The sequence below is a fragment of the Trachemys scripta genome, chromosome 6 (genome assembly GCF_013100865.1).
Source record: "Trachemys scripta elegans isolate TJP31775 chromosome 6, CAS_Tse_1.0, whole genome shotgun sequence".
NCBI classification, from domain to species: Eukaryota; Metazoa; Chordata; order Testudines; family Emydidae; genus Trachemys; species Trachemys scripta.
Genome location: NC_048303.1, coordinates 115828387 through 115841888, shown reverse-complemented (window position 1 = coordinate 115841888; position 13502 = coordinate 115828387). Strand labels below are relative to the sequence as shown.

General features: G+C 47.0%; 1 protein-coding gene across 3 annotated transcripts in view; it reads right to left on the bottom strand.

The window, feature by feature from the left end:
- KIAA1958 (KIAA1958 ortholog) overlaps positions 1-11989 on the bottom strand; it is a 114942-nt gene extending 102953 nt beyond the window's left edge. The window contains exons 1-2 of one of the 3 annotated variants that reach the window (XM_034773737.1): positions 11702-11989; positions 9073-9206 (exon numbers count right to left, since the gene is read on the bottom strand). The gene's annotated coding sequence lies outside the window, so the exon portion shown is untranslated. Of the gene's footprint in view, positions 1-9072; positions 9304-11701 lie in introns of those variants that run through there. The other 2 variants (XM_034773739.1, XM_034773738.1) reach the window with 2 other exon arrangements.
- Positions 11990-13502: the final 1513 nt, after the last annotated feature.

The window sequence follows — 13502 nt, the reverse complement described above, 5'->3', positions numbered from 1 at the left end:
CTGGAAGCTTGCAACGCCAGACAGCTACCGGTCAGTCGCGAACCACTTTGGCGTGGGCAAATCTACCGTGGGGGTTGTTGTGATGCAAGTAGCCAAGGCAATCGTTGATGTACTGCTGTCAAAGGTAGTGACCCTGGGAAACGTGGAGGTGATCATAGATGGCTTCGCAGCGATGGGATTCCCAAACTGCGGTGGGCCATAGATGGAACTCACATCCCTATCCTGGGACCGGACCACCAGGCCAGCCAGTACATTAACAGAAAGGGCTACTTTTCCATGGTGCTGCAAGCACTGGTGGACCACAGGGGACGTTTTATGAACATCTACGTAGGATGGCCGGGCAAGGTTCATGACGCTCGCATTTTCAGGAACTCTGGTCTGTTTAGACGGCTGCAGGAAGGTATTTACTTCCCGGACCACAAAATAACTGTTGGGGATGTGGAGATGCCTATAGTCATCCTCGGGGACCCAGCCTACCCGCTAATGCCCTGGCTCATGAAGCCCTATACAGGTGCGCTGGACAGTGAAACAGAACTCTTCAACTACCGGCTAAGCAAGTGCAGAATGGTGGTGGAGTGTGCTTTTGGCCGTCACAAGGGGAGATGGAGAAGCTTACTGACTCGCTGTGATCTCAGCGAAACCAATATCCCCATTGTTATAGCAGCTTGCTGTGTACTCCACAATCTCTGTGAGAGCAAGGGGGAGACCTTTATGGCGGGGTGGGAGGTTGAGGCAAATAGCCTGGCTTCTGATTACGCCCAGCCAGACAGCCGGGTGATTAGAAGAGCCCAGAGGGATGCGCTGTGCATCCGGGAGGCTTTGAAAGCTAGGTTCCTGACTGAGCAGGGTAACCTGTGACTTTTAAGTTTGTGTACAGAGAAGCTGAACCTGCCCCCGTTTCTTTACCCAGTTAATGTTGACTATCCTCTCCAGTTACATACCCCCTTCACCCCCTTCCAACACACGTTTAGAAATAAAATCACTTATACTTTGTTAATGAACACCGTTTTCTTTATTACTGTTTTCGCGGGAATGTTTTAAACCTGGGACGCAGACTGTGGTGGGGAGTGGATGTAGTGTAGTGACGCAAATGACACTTCTAAACTCCAGGATTGACAGGCTCCGCAGTGGTGGACTGGTTGTTTCAACGGAGCCTGTCACCCCTCCTGATCGGGACTGTGTGTATGTGGGGGCTATGTGACTTTGTGGCAGGGGGAGGACGGTTACAGATCCCCTGCTGCGTGGCTCTGTGATCCAGGATAAGGACCGCCGCATAAGATCTGTAACTGCCCTCCCCCGCCACAGAGTCACAGAGCAACCCACCCCCCACCACAGAACATGAAAACCACCTCCCAGACTGACCAGGGTAACTAGTGACTGCACTGTGTATGTGCCCTGCTGCTGGACCTGCCCCCGCCTATGTACCCTGCTAAAGGTGACTGTCCTGTCAAATTACCAACCCCCTTCCCCCCCCCCTCCAAAAGAACATGATGGAAACAGTAATTAACAGAAACGTATTTTTTATTAGCAACTACACATGAAACTGGGAGGTGAAACTTGAACGGGGGCTTGTGTGAGGCGGGAAGGAAAGAACTTGTCAAATTTTGGGGAATGAGAGCCTTCTACTACTAGAGCTGTCTGCAGGGGTGGAGTAAGAGTTTGCATGGACTCTGCCGCCTCTCCTTCTTTGCACTTTGGGTGAGGGGGGTATGGGACTTGTTGGCGGGGGAGGGCGGTTACAGATAGACTGCAGCGGGGCTCTGTCCTCCTGCCTCCGTTCCTGCAGAACATCCACAAGGCGCCGGAGCGTGTCCGTTTGCTCCCTCATTAGTCCAAGCAGCGTTTGAGTCACCTGCTGGTCTTCCTGCTGCCACCTCTCCTCCCGATCCATGTTGGCTTGGTGCATTTGGGTCAAGTTCTCCCGCCACTGGGTCTGCTGTGCTGCCTGGGCTCGGGAGCAGCCCATAAGTTCCAAGAACATGTCCTCCCATGTCCTCTTCTTCCTACGCCTAATCCGCGCTAGCCTCTGGGAGTGTGATGCCAGGCTAGGTTGTGAGACAGTCGCAGATGTGGCTGTGGGAATGGGAAAAAGGGAGTGAATTCCTCAGAAAGATAAATGTAGTTGTGAACAATGAACATAGTCTTTCTCTGTGAACAAGACCATGCACAGTACCTATCACATGCGCACTCAGGGCAAGGTCGAATTCTCGGCCTTCGCATTCAGTGCCTGGGGTCTTGCACTGCAGATCTGAGAAGCGGGGCAGGACACCGGAATTTGTGTAGCAGGCAGACATGGTAAGCCGTAGACTTGTGGCAGCTTAAAACTTTAATAGTAGCACTGGCCTCCTTTCACATTGAAAGCAATGCCAGTCCCTGCTGCCAGCAATCCGGCAAGCAGGAACTCTGCCCCTGTCCCACCCCCTCGCGGCTGTCCCTGGGAAAGATCCCTGTATGCTGCCCCTCTCCCGCCTCCACCGCGTGGCTGCAAACCAGCGGTTACAGTTCAGTAAAGGAACGGGCAAGCAGTCCCAACACTAACATTCCCCTACCTAATTTAAAGCAGGTCACCATGAGCGACATCACCCTGATGAGGATCTCAGACAGTGAGAAAGAAAGAATGCTTCGGGAAAGCCTCCAAAGACCAGGGCCGTATGCCGCCCTGCTCTGCAGGGCAATGATCCCTGAGTACTTGCTTGTCTCGGGGCACGGAAACGTTTCATACTACGGCGGACCCAATAAGGCCGCTCTCCCCAGGAACCTGATGCAACGGCTTTCCAATTACCTCCAGGAGAGCTTTCTCGAGATGTCCCAGGAGGATTTCTGCTCTATCCCCGGACATATAGACCGCATTTTACTGTAGCTGCACTGGCAGGGACTAAACAGTAGAGCGGCTTGGGCAGAACAATCATGCTAAACCGAACATTGTTAGATTTTTTTTCAATAGTTGCACTGCCCAGGACTGAAACGTTAAGTGCCTAGGGCAAACTAATCATGAGAAACCCATTTTTGTTATTCTTAATATTCCTGTTCTGTTAAAAATAAATGTTTAGATGTTTAAAACACTTACTGGCTGATCCTTCCCCAGATTCTGTGTCCGGGTTAACGGCTGGGGACGGTTGGTAGGGGATCTCTGTAAGGGTGATGAAGAGATCCTGGCTGTCGGGGAAATCAGCGTTGTAAGTGCTGTCGACTGCCTCATCCTCCTCATCTCCTTCCTCATCTTCCCCGTCTGCTAACATGTCCGAGGAACCGGCCGTGGACAATATCCCATCCTCAGAGTCCACGGTCAGTGGTGGGGTAGTGGTGGCGGCCGCACCTAGGATGGAATGCAGTGCCTCGTAGAAACGGGATGTCTGGGGATGGGATCCGGAGCGTCCGTTTGCCTCTTTGGTCTTCTGGTAGCCTTGTCTCAGCTCCTTGATTTTCACGCGGCACTGCGTTGCATCCCGGCTGTATCCTCTTTCTGACATGTCTTTAAAGATCTTCTCGTAGATCTTTGCATTCCGTCTTTTGGAGCGCAGCTCGGAAAGCACGGACTCATCGCCCCACACAGCGATCAGATCCAAGACTTCCCGATCAGTCCATGCTGGGGCTCTCTTTCTATTCTGAGATTGCATGGCCATCACTGCTGGAGAGCTCTGCATCGTTGCCAGTGCTGCTGAGCTCGCCACGATGTCCAAACAGGAAATGAGATTCAAACTGGCTAGACAAGAAAAGGAATTCAAATTTTCCCGGGGCTTTTCCTGTGTGGCTGGTCAGAGCATCCGAGCTCGGACTGCTGTCCAGAGCGTCAACAGAGTGGTGCACTGTGGGATAGCTCCCGGAGCTATTAGCGTCGATTTCCATCCACACCTAGCCTAATTCGACATGGCCATGTCGAATTTAGCGCTACTCCCCTCGTCGGGGAGGAATACAGAAGTCGAATTTAAGAGACCTCTATGTCGAACTAAATAGCTTCGCGGAGTGGACGGGTGCAGGGTTAATTTGATGTAACGGCGCTAACTTCGACATAAACGCCTAGTGTAGACCAGGCCTTAGCTTTTAATAAGATATCTTATAAAGAGATTATGAAGGAAAATACAGAAAAGGTTCAACTTTATGAATTAAAATTGTTTAAGTGATGGGAACAGAGGACCTGTCCACACTATAAGGACCATGCTAGCATGTGATGCTCTCCACTAGTTAGGAGTGAGTGAGTTCTAACTCTTCTCCTATGTCCAGTCTGCATAGAGAAAACATCTCTAGAAGTGCATTACGGAGCTGGGCTTACCCTAGGCTAAAATGCAGTTCCACAATCATGTTTTCCCATCCATAACAGTAGTAGATAAAGAGCCACGTAAGAATGTGGAACCCCCTAGTGCAGGGGTGAGCAAACTACAGCATGCGTGCCGGATCCGACCCCTCAGGGCTTTGGATCTGGCCCGCGGGATTGCCACCCCCATGGCGCTGCGGGCCTCGTGCCACTCCCGGAAGCGACCAGCACCATGTCCCTGCGGCACCTGGGGGAGGGGCAAAGGGCTCCACGCACTGCCCTCGCCTGCAGGCACCACCCACTGAAGCTCCCATTGGACAGGAACGGGGAACCGTGGCCAATAGGAGCTTCGGAGGAGGTTCTCACAGGCGAGGGCAGCGCACAGAGTCAGCCACTTCCGGGAGCGGTGTGGGGCCAGGGCAGGCCCCCAGAGTGCACCGCTGCCACCCCAGAGCTACACCAGGTAAGCAGCGCCAGGCCAGAGCCTACACTCCAAACCCCTCTTGCACCCTGCACCCCAACTCCCTGCCCTGAGCCCCCTGCTACAGCCTGCCTACACCCTGACCCCCGCCAAACCCCATACCCCTCCTGCACCCCAACCTCCTGCCCTGAGCCTCTTCCTGCACCCCACATCCCCTCCCGCACCCCAACCCCCTGCCCCAGCCCTACATTCATGGCCCTACATGCAATTTCCCCACCCAGATATGGCCCTTGGGCCAAAAAGTTTGCCCACCCCTGCCCTAGTACATGGTTTTATGCCATGGTTATCACAGACAGACCAAGGATAAAGGTGAATAACTCCTCCTCAGCATGGGGAGGCCTGTGCACGTTAATCGTGAAAGTCCCTAGATGGTATTGGGATGGTATTGGATATTTAGGCCCCAAGTGCTCATCTCACGAGGTCTCTCTCAAAAGATTTCTCCCCAACCATTGTATAATGGGGCAGAGTTTCCTCCTCCCCCACCCCCACCCCCATAGGGCTGGCCCATAATTTCCACAAATCCTGGCGGAACAGCAGGAAGCCATTTTCATCCACATGGAAGCCCTGTGCTCTCTGTACTGCCAGGGCTTCCCTACACATCTCAAGGCTGCCCCAGGCACTCTCCTCAGAGGTCATTCCCTCACTGGGAGTGGGGAAGGGCACAGAAAGTTAATACAGGCTAGGACTGTATTCACTGGGTGGGGGAATTCTCTATAACATTGGAGTTAGGATGATGCATGTGCCACAAGCCCCCTCCCTCTTCAGTAAGCCCATGGACAAAGAGGAACTCTGCTGCAGAGAGAGCTGACACCCCCTTTCCGCACAGGAGACATGTGATGCACTAGTAGATGGCCCCCTTCATGCTCATATCATACGATTGGCTCCATATTGATTAATGACTTGGAGGAGGAATGCGAGTTGGTCATCTCAACATGCAGGATCTTCTACAGAAAAAGTCTGGAGGGCCAACTTAGATAGACTCAGTGAAGCCGTCCGCCCAGTGCACATGAGCAGTTAAGAAAGGTCACTAAAAGAAAGAGGTAGGAAATCTAATAATAATAAATTGAACCAAGGTGCATCTCACGTCATGCGAATGGAAAGTTTTACTTAAAAAAAAAAAACACACAATATTTGCTTAATGAGAGACTGAGGAAACTAAAAAGACCCAAAGGGCAGGAAGAAAGATGGTTAGAGGAATGGCAAAACCCTATGGCTATTAAACTAGAAAGGAGAAGATTTAGAGCGGACTTGACTGAAGTAGTCCAAGGGTTAAATAGGACAGTGAAAAAACATCAGCCCTGCAGCTCACGCTGCCCCATAACACCAGAACAAGAGATTAGCACATTCAGAACAAATAAAAGAAAACCCTGCTGTAAGCAGTGCACAGTACTGTCAACCTGCGGAATTTATAAATTTTACAGGCTACTCAAAGACATGGTGCAGCTAGATTTTTCTTGCATAAATGTTGTATTCACCTTTGCAACTTTTTAATGCCCATAAAGGCACGGCAATAACAATAATTAATACTGATGTCATAAAATCCATAGCCAAACCTCCACAAATCTAAATAAGACGTGTGTTCGCCCTGTACATCTACCCAGTACCCAGTTCAGATACATGGGCAGGGAACTAGCGTCGGGCTTTGGCCATAAGCAAATTACTGGAGTGGGGAGAGAAGCTTCCACTGAAGCATTGAGTGTTGGCTTCTGCTTCAGGCAGGGAGCCCGAGTAGATGAATAAATTGGCTGATCCAGTAGGACAAGTTCTGTGTTCGTATAAAACATTTTACGTTTTTTAAATGAATAGAAAGCAAAGAATTCTGGTAGAATTTATAACAATCAATCAGCAAACAATCAGCAATCATACCTGTTTTTTATTTCTCTCATTTTAATCCTCATTGTACTACCCTATTTAAATACTTTTTCAAGAGTTAAATGGCCTGTAAAAACCAAGAGCTAATCTAACAAAGCAGCACAATTTAATTAGTAGCTAAGAGGACAGTATACATGAGAAAAATAGTTTTCAGTGTCTGATTGAAAACCAGGTCACTTAGCTTTATGGGGTTAACTAGCCAACAGGAAAGTATTGGATGTTAACACAGAAACAAAACAAATTTCCAATGTTTAATAATGCATAGCTATACGGCTCTAAGCTGCTATTTCTCCTTGGTTCCCAGCTCACTGAAACAATTTTTATCCATCTTTATGAGATGGTACATATGCATACAGTGAGAGAAGTCTATTAAAGCAGATGCAGTGTATTTAAAAGTGCTCAATTAAAGTGTGGAATGTTTCTTGTAAATTAATGCCCTATTGAATAACCATCTTCCATACAAAATTGTCTGTTTCTGTATTCCAACAATGCTCTACTATCAGCTTCAAAATATAACTTAAATGCAAGGCTCAATGTAATGAATATTCCCTCATTTCAAAAGAACTGTAAAGTCTATTTTTTACGTGCCAGATAGCTTTTTGCGGCTGCACCACTACCAAGGCCTGCCTTACTCCCCCAGAGCGTGATCAGAGTGCTTTGCATTTCAGAACAGATTAATTAGACACAGGAGCAAATAGAAGAATGAAAAAAAGTGTATATATTCACAGATAATTTGGCAATTGACAGGAAAAATAATTCCCTGGTGACGTTGTTCACTAATATTATTTGACCAGTTCTACCACATACACACTACTGACTTCAGTAAGACTACTCACACACTTAAAGTTAAGCATGTCCTTAAGTGCTTTGCTGGACTGGAACCAGCGTGCTCAGCACATTCTAGGATTGAACCCATACTGCATTTACAGATAGCCAAGTCAGTGAAACTGATTTATGGGGTAGAGATGGGAGGGAAAACAGAAGAATATAGAGAATAAATCTAAGTAGTACTTTTACACTGGAAATTAAGAATGTCAATATTCATACAGCTAAGTTATCCAGCCAATTCCCCACAGGCATATAATCTTTAGTCTGTCATTATCATCCCAATAGATTTACACAACCCATTCAACAAAACTTTAACCACCCTGTTTGGTTGTTAAATCAATATATGGTGTTGGATATATTTTGGGGATATGTATGTTGTTTATTAAATGTATAGTATAAATTTCAAAGGTAGTAAAATCTGAAAATGTACCATTAATAAAATTCTTAGGAATATTACTCCATCAAGGGAAGTTGTGTGGATGGGAATGGGGGGGTGTCTGGTAGAATAAAAAATTACTAATATTTTTATACCAGTTTTTCCCAAACTTGGGACGCCGCTTGTTTAGGGAAAGCCCCTGGCGGGCCAGGCTGGGCCGGTTTGTTTACCTGCCGCGTCCGCAGGTTCGGCCAATCACAGCTCCCACTGGCAGCGGTTCACTGCTCCAGGCCAATGGGAGTTGCTGGAAGCGGTGGCCAGTATGTCCCTTGGCCCGTGCCGCTTCCAGTAGCTCCCATTGGCCTGGAGCAGCAGACTTTCAAGGATGCCCTGCCAAGAAATCAGTATGCAAGAACTGCAACAAAAAAAGACATTTTGCTAAAGTCGGTAAGTCTGCCAGCAGCGTTGCATCTGGAGTCTTCACATATGAGGATGATGGTGAACTGAATCCTGATGGTGTTTGGAATGTGAGAGGAGATCACCACACCACCAAGTGCGAGTCAATGGCCCTGAGAGGAGGACATTAGTGGATTCTGCTTACACTAGAATTCCCAGCCACCTTTAAACTGTGCTATTTTCCAGCTCCTAACTGAGTTGCATCCTCCAGACAAATACCCCAGAGGGTATGGTGCATCTCCCAACTCCACCAATGGTCTTTTTTGCAGCTGCTCTCAAATACAAAGGCCATAATACCTGAGGGGAAATCTATGTAGTCCAAAAGGCAATTTCTAGTTTAGGAAAGAATCATCAAGGGATCATCAGATGATATTAGATCTGAATAGTACAGAACCTGTCCTGCAAATTGAGGATAGGCTACAGCCAGGAATTGTCTCTGACTTTCCAGAAGTTTTCACTGATACCACAGGTGTAGCAAAAAAGTTCAAAGCACAAGATCCAACTAAAAAACAAAGTGGTGCCTGTATAGCATAAAGTGCGAAACAAACCAATTGCATTGAGACAACCACTCAATGAGGAGATTCTGAAACTATGCAAAGCAGAGATCATTGAACCAGCTGATTCATCAGAATGAGTTTCTCCTGTCATTGTTGCCAGAAAGGCTAATAGTGCTATCTGCATGTGTGTGGACTTGAGAGCGCTAAACTTCAACATGTGGATTGCCATCCTCTACCCAACATCAACAAAATGCTGCTCACCTTGAAGGAGGCAAGAGTCTTTACAACCCTTGATTTATCCACCGCTTACCTCCAGATCCCCTTAATGGAAGAATCCCGCAAGTACACAGCTTTCATCACTCCAGAAGGTTTGTTCCAATTCAAGCGGATGCCATTTGGGTTAGTCTCTGCAGCACCCGTATTCCAGAGAATGATGCATGGGATCTTTGGAGAGACAAGGGGCATTACTTACTTTCAAGATGACATTCTAGTTTATATGCAGTGTTGTTGTAGCTCTGTTGGTCCCAGGATATTAGAGAGACAAGGGGGGGGTGAGGTAATATCTTTTATTGGACCAACTTCTGTTGGTTCAAGAGACAAGCTTTCGAGCTACACAGAGCTCTTCTTCAGACCAATAAAAGAAAAGCTGGATATTACCTCACCCACCTTATCATTCTAGTGTATGGCAAAGATGTATCCAAACATGATGTCATCCTAAAATAGGTTCTAGAAAAACTTTGGCCACATGGACTTACCAACAGCTACAAGAAATGGCAATTCGGTACAATCTGACATATCTAGTACACACATTCTCTCAGAATGGCATACAACCAAAAGAAGACCTGGTGAAAGCCATTCATGATTCACCAGAGCCTGACAACAAGGACTAATTTCAATCCTTCTTGGGATTGTGTGACTACTACTCTGTTTTTACAGCAATTTACTATAAAAGTAATTCCTTTGAGTCATCACCTAAAAAAGGATGTGAGGATTGAATGAGATGAAGTGTGCAAGGACAGCTTTAATGAGATAAAACATGCAATTTCCACCAGCCCGGCTCTTAGCCCTTTTGATTCTGAGAAGCAAACAATTGTCACAACAGATGCTTGAGAGTATGGTGCTGTCTTGACTCAGCTAAAAAAAATGGACAAGAAGTCACTATTGCATTTGCCTCCAGAGCCCTGACTGATCCAGAAAATTCCTATTCTGTCATTGAGAAAGAAGCTCTGGCATGTTTCTGGTCAGTAAGAACGTTCAGAACATACCCGTGGGATAGGAGATTTATCTTAAGATCGGATCACAATCCTCTTTCAGTTTTCTTCACCGTGTGAGGCTCTGGATGAGCAGCACCAAGAATTGTCAAATGGGCCACCAAACTAATGGACTTTGATTTCCAGACAGCGTGTCTTGCAGGTACCAAAAACACCACTAAAGACTGTCTGCCTGGCCTACTCATATCTTATCATGAGAGTTCAGTTGTGAACAGCGATGAATAGATTGTCTTTGCACAAATCTCTGCTGCAATTCAAGGAGTGATCACAGAATCAGAGTGAGCAACAGCCAGGAGAGAAGACAAGGTACTTCAGGACCTAAAGACTTATACAGTCAATGGGTGGCCTTATAAGATGAGGATGCCAGAACACGTGCAACCATATAGACACAGATCACAAGAACTGTCCTTGTAAATGAATGCATTTTGAGAATTGGCCATCTTGTTGCCTACATATCTGAGAGAATGATTGATCCACCTGGCACATGAAGGACATCTCAGGAGGAGTCTAACCGCAAGACAACTGTGAGAAGACTTCTAATGGCCAGGGATGGACAAGCAGGTTGAGGAAATAATCAAGACTTGCCTGGCTTGTGCAAGTAATTATAAGTCACAGAAAACCTTCAGCATCCCCCTCACACCAGTTAACTATCCCAACTGTCCATGAAAGAAAATGGTTCTCGATATAATGGGATCATTTGAAGAAGATCTGTCTGTTACACAAAGGTTTGTCACAGTAATGGTAGACTATCATTCAAAGTGGTAGGAAGTTACATTCACTGGAAAGGTTACCACTGAATTAATGATACAGTTCCTATCATTCGTCTTCACTCACAAAGGATTTCCCAAGGAACTGGTGTCTGACAATGGAATGCAATTGACCTCTGCTGAAAAGCAACACTACTTCAATAGCAATGATATTGAGCACAAACCGTTTTGTTATACCATTGAGAGCCAGTGAGAATAAACAAGCCATAGAAAGCTTTACGCAAAACACTGTTTGCTTACAGGACCACTCCACACTCAACAACAAGAGTATCATCCTTTAAACTGTTAAGAGGACGCAAGGCCAATATGCAACTTACTAGCTGTCAAGGGCTTACACGTTCTTTTTTTCAACCAAACCTTCCAATGAAACTATTCATGAATGTGTTAAGAACAAACAAGAGAAATACAAACTGGATGCAGATCGTAAGCCAGAGGCTAAACCTCAAAAGTTTCAAATGGGAGATTTTGTTCATGTAAAGCTGCCATATAGAGTCAAAAGAAGACGTTCAAGACATTCATGCCCTATGCAGATAAGAGAAATCTGAGGAGATTCTGCTGTATTTAGGGTGACCATATTTCCCTATGCTGAATACAAGTCACCTGGTAAAATTACTCGTATTCAAGCAAATTCAACGGCAATCAATCAGAACTGTGCAGAGAAATGTTTTCTCCCCCATTCTGCTTCTTGCCCTCCACCACCAAATCTAGAATTCCACTGCCCCCCAAAAGATACAGGTGAGAGGTATAGAATGGGCAATAGTCAGTCCTGGATCAAAAAGCACACTGCGTGTAACAACTATGAAAAGTTCCTGATTAGAGGTGTGTCAGCTAATTTTCACTAACATATTTGGGACAAACTTGCATGCAGGTTTCTTGGAAGAAAACAAAGTGTACCAATTACATTTTCCACGTTCTTTGCTCCAGAGTGCCATTTCTCTGCCACTTCTGTTTCCACGTCTCTCTCCCATGTCTTCCCCAATCTTCATGTGTTGGCAAAACTTAATTTTTATATTGCATTTTGGAAACGTTAACTGATTCATCAACACAAAATCCCTGTTGGGTGGGTATAATAAGTGTGCATTATAATCATCATTATCTCCATTTTACAGATAAGGAAATTGAGTCACAAAACATAAGTGATCTGACCAATGCCACAAAGGAAGTAAGGGTACGTCTATACTGCCCGCCAGATTGGCAGGTAGTGTTCAATGTATCGGGGATCGATGCCTGTACTCCATCTCAGCAGGAGGAGTAAGCGGAGTTGACAGGGGAGCTGCGGCGGTCAACTCGCCGCCATGAAGACGGCCAGGTAAGTCGAACTAAGATACTTCGACTTCAGCTACGCAAATAGTGTAGCTGAAGTTGCGTATCTTAGTTCGAACCCCCCCGCTAGCCAGGGCCGGCTCTAGGATTTTTGCCGCCCAAAGCAAAAACAATTTTGGCCGCCCCCCCCCCCTTATTTAATTACCCCACCCCCAGCCCCGCCTCAACTCTGCCCCTTCCCCAAATCCCCAGCCCTGTCTCCTCCCCCCAGGCTCTCAAGCCTAGGAGGGAGGGGGAGAAGCGGCGCCCGCGCTGCGGACACTCGGACTCTCCCCCCCGCAGGTTTGAGAGCCTGGGAGGGAGGGCAAGTAGCAGCGCGTGAATCAGCTGTTTGGCGCGCCGTGGCAGTAGCAGCGGAGGTGAGCTAGGGCGGCCGGGGCACATTTTTAGGGGCGGCATTTTGGCGCCGGCCATGCCGCCCCTAAAAATGTGCCGCCCCAAGCACCAGCTTGTTTTGCTAGTGCCTAGAGCCGGCCCTGCCGCTAGCATAGCCCAGGCCTAAGTGTCAGAGCTGGAATTAAAACAGAAGAGTCCCTTGTGGTCAGTCCACTAGGCACTGCTGCGTCTCATGCTATTGAGCTGTCTCTCCTCGTGGCAAAAGATTACATTAGATGCCAATGACTGGAGCCAGCTCCATTTCAGGCAGCCAAGTGTGCAGAGCTGGAAGATTTAAATTCCAGATGGAGGAGACTCACCCACGCTAGCTCCGATCAAGCGAGCGCTCTAAAATAGAAGTGTAACCATGACAGCACAAGCAGCAGGAGGGGATCATAGTGGGGACAGCGAGCCATACTCAGACGGGAGCAGACTCAGGGCAGCTAACCCCTACCTCTGTGGCTACATTTCTATTTTTAGTGCACTAGCTCAATCAGACCTAGTGCGGATATGTCTCCTCAAGCTGGAATTTACACCTTCCAACTCTAGTCTAGGCAGACCCAGGGTCTCCGCACGCCTCAAAGTTTGGCTCTATGGGGAAAAGCTGGGTCACCTTCCATTTTACCCTATAATAAGTCCAATTCAAATTCCGACCCAATTACAGTGACATTACCCATTCCAGCAAAGTGAGCATAAAGAAAGTCTACAGAAAAAGGTTTATGTTTGTATCACAGAATCATTCCATGTCATGGACACCTCATAGCGGTCTCTAAAACTGTGCAAGTTCAAAAATTAAATGGGATTTTTCAAATCCAGTCTGTGTGTTAAATTTCAGACCGGCATGAGGAAGCACACACAGCATACAAGTGCATTTTATACTGGGGTGATATGAAATTAAAACAAAGAGTTGAATAGTATCCCTTCAAATTGTTAGTGCAAATAAATTAAGTCCAGTGAAAACTCGGAAGATCTATGGGAAAAAGATGTCAGGATGTATAGCAGGT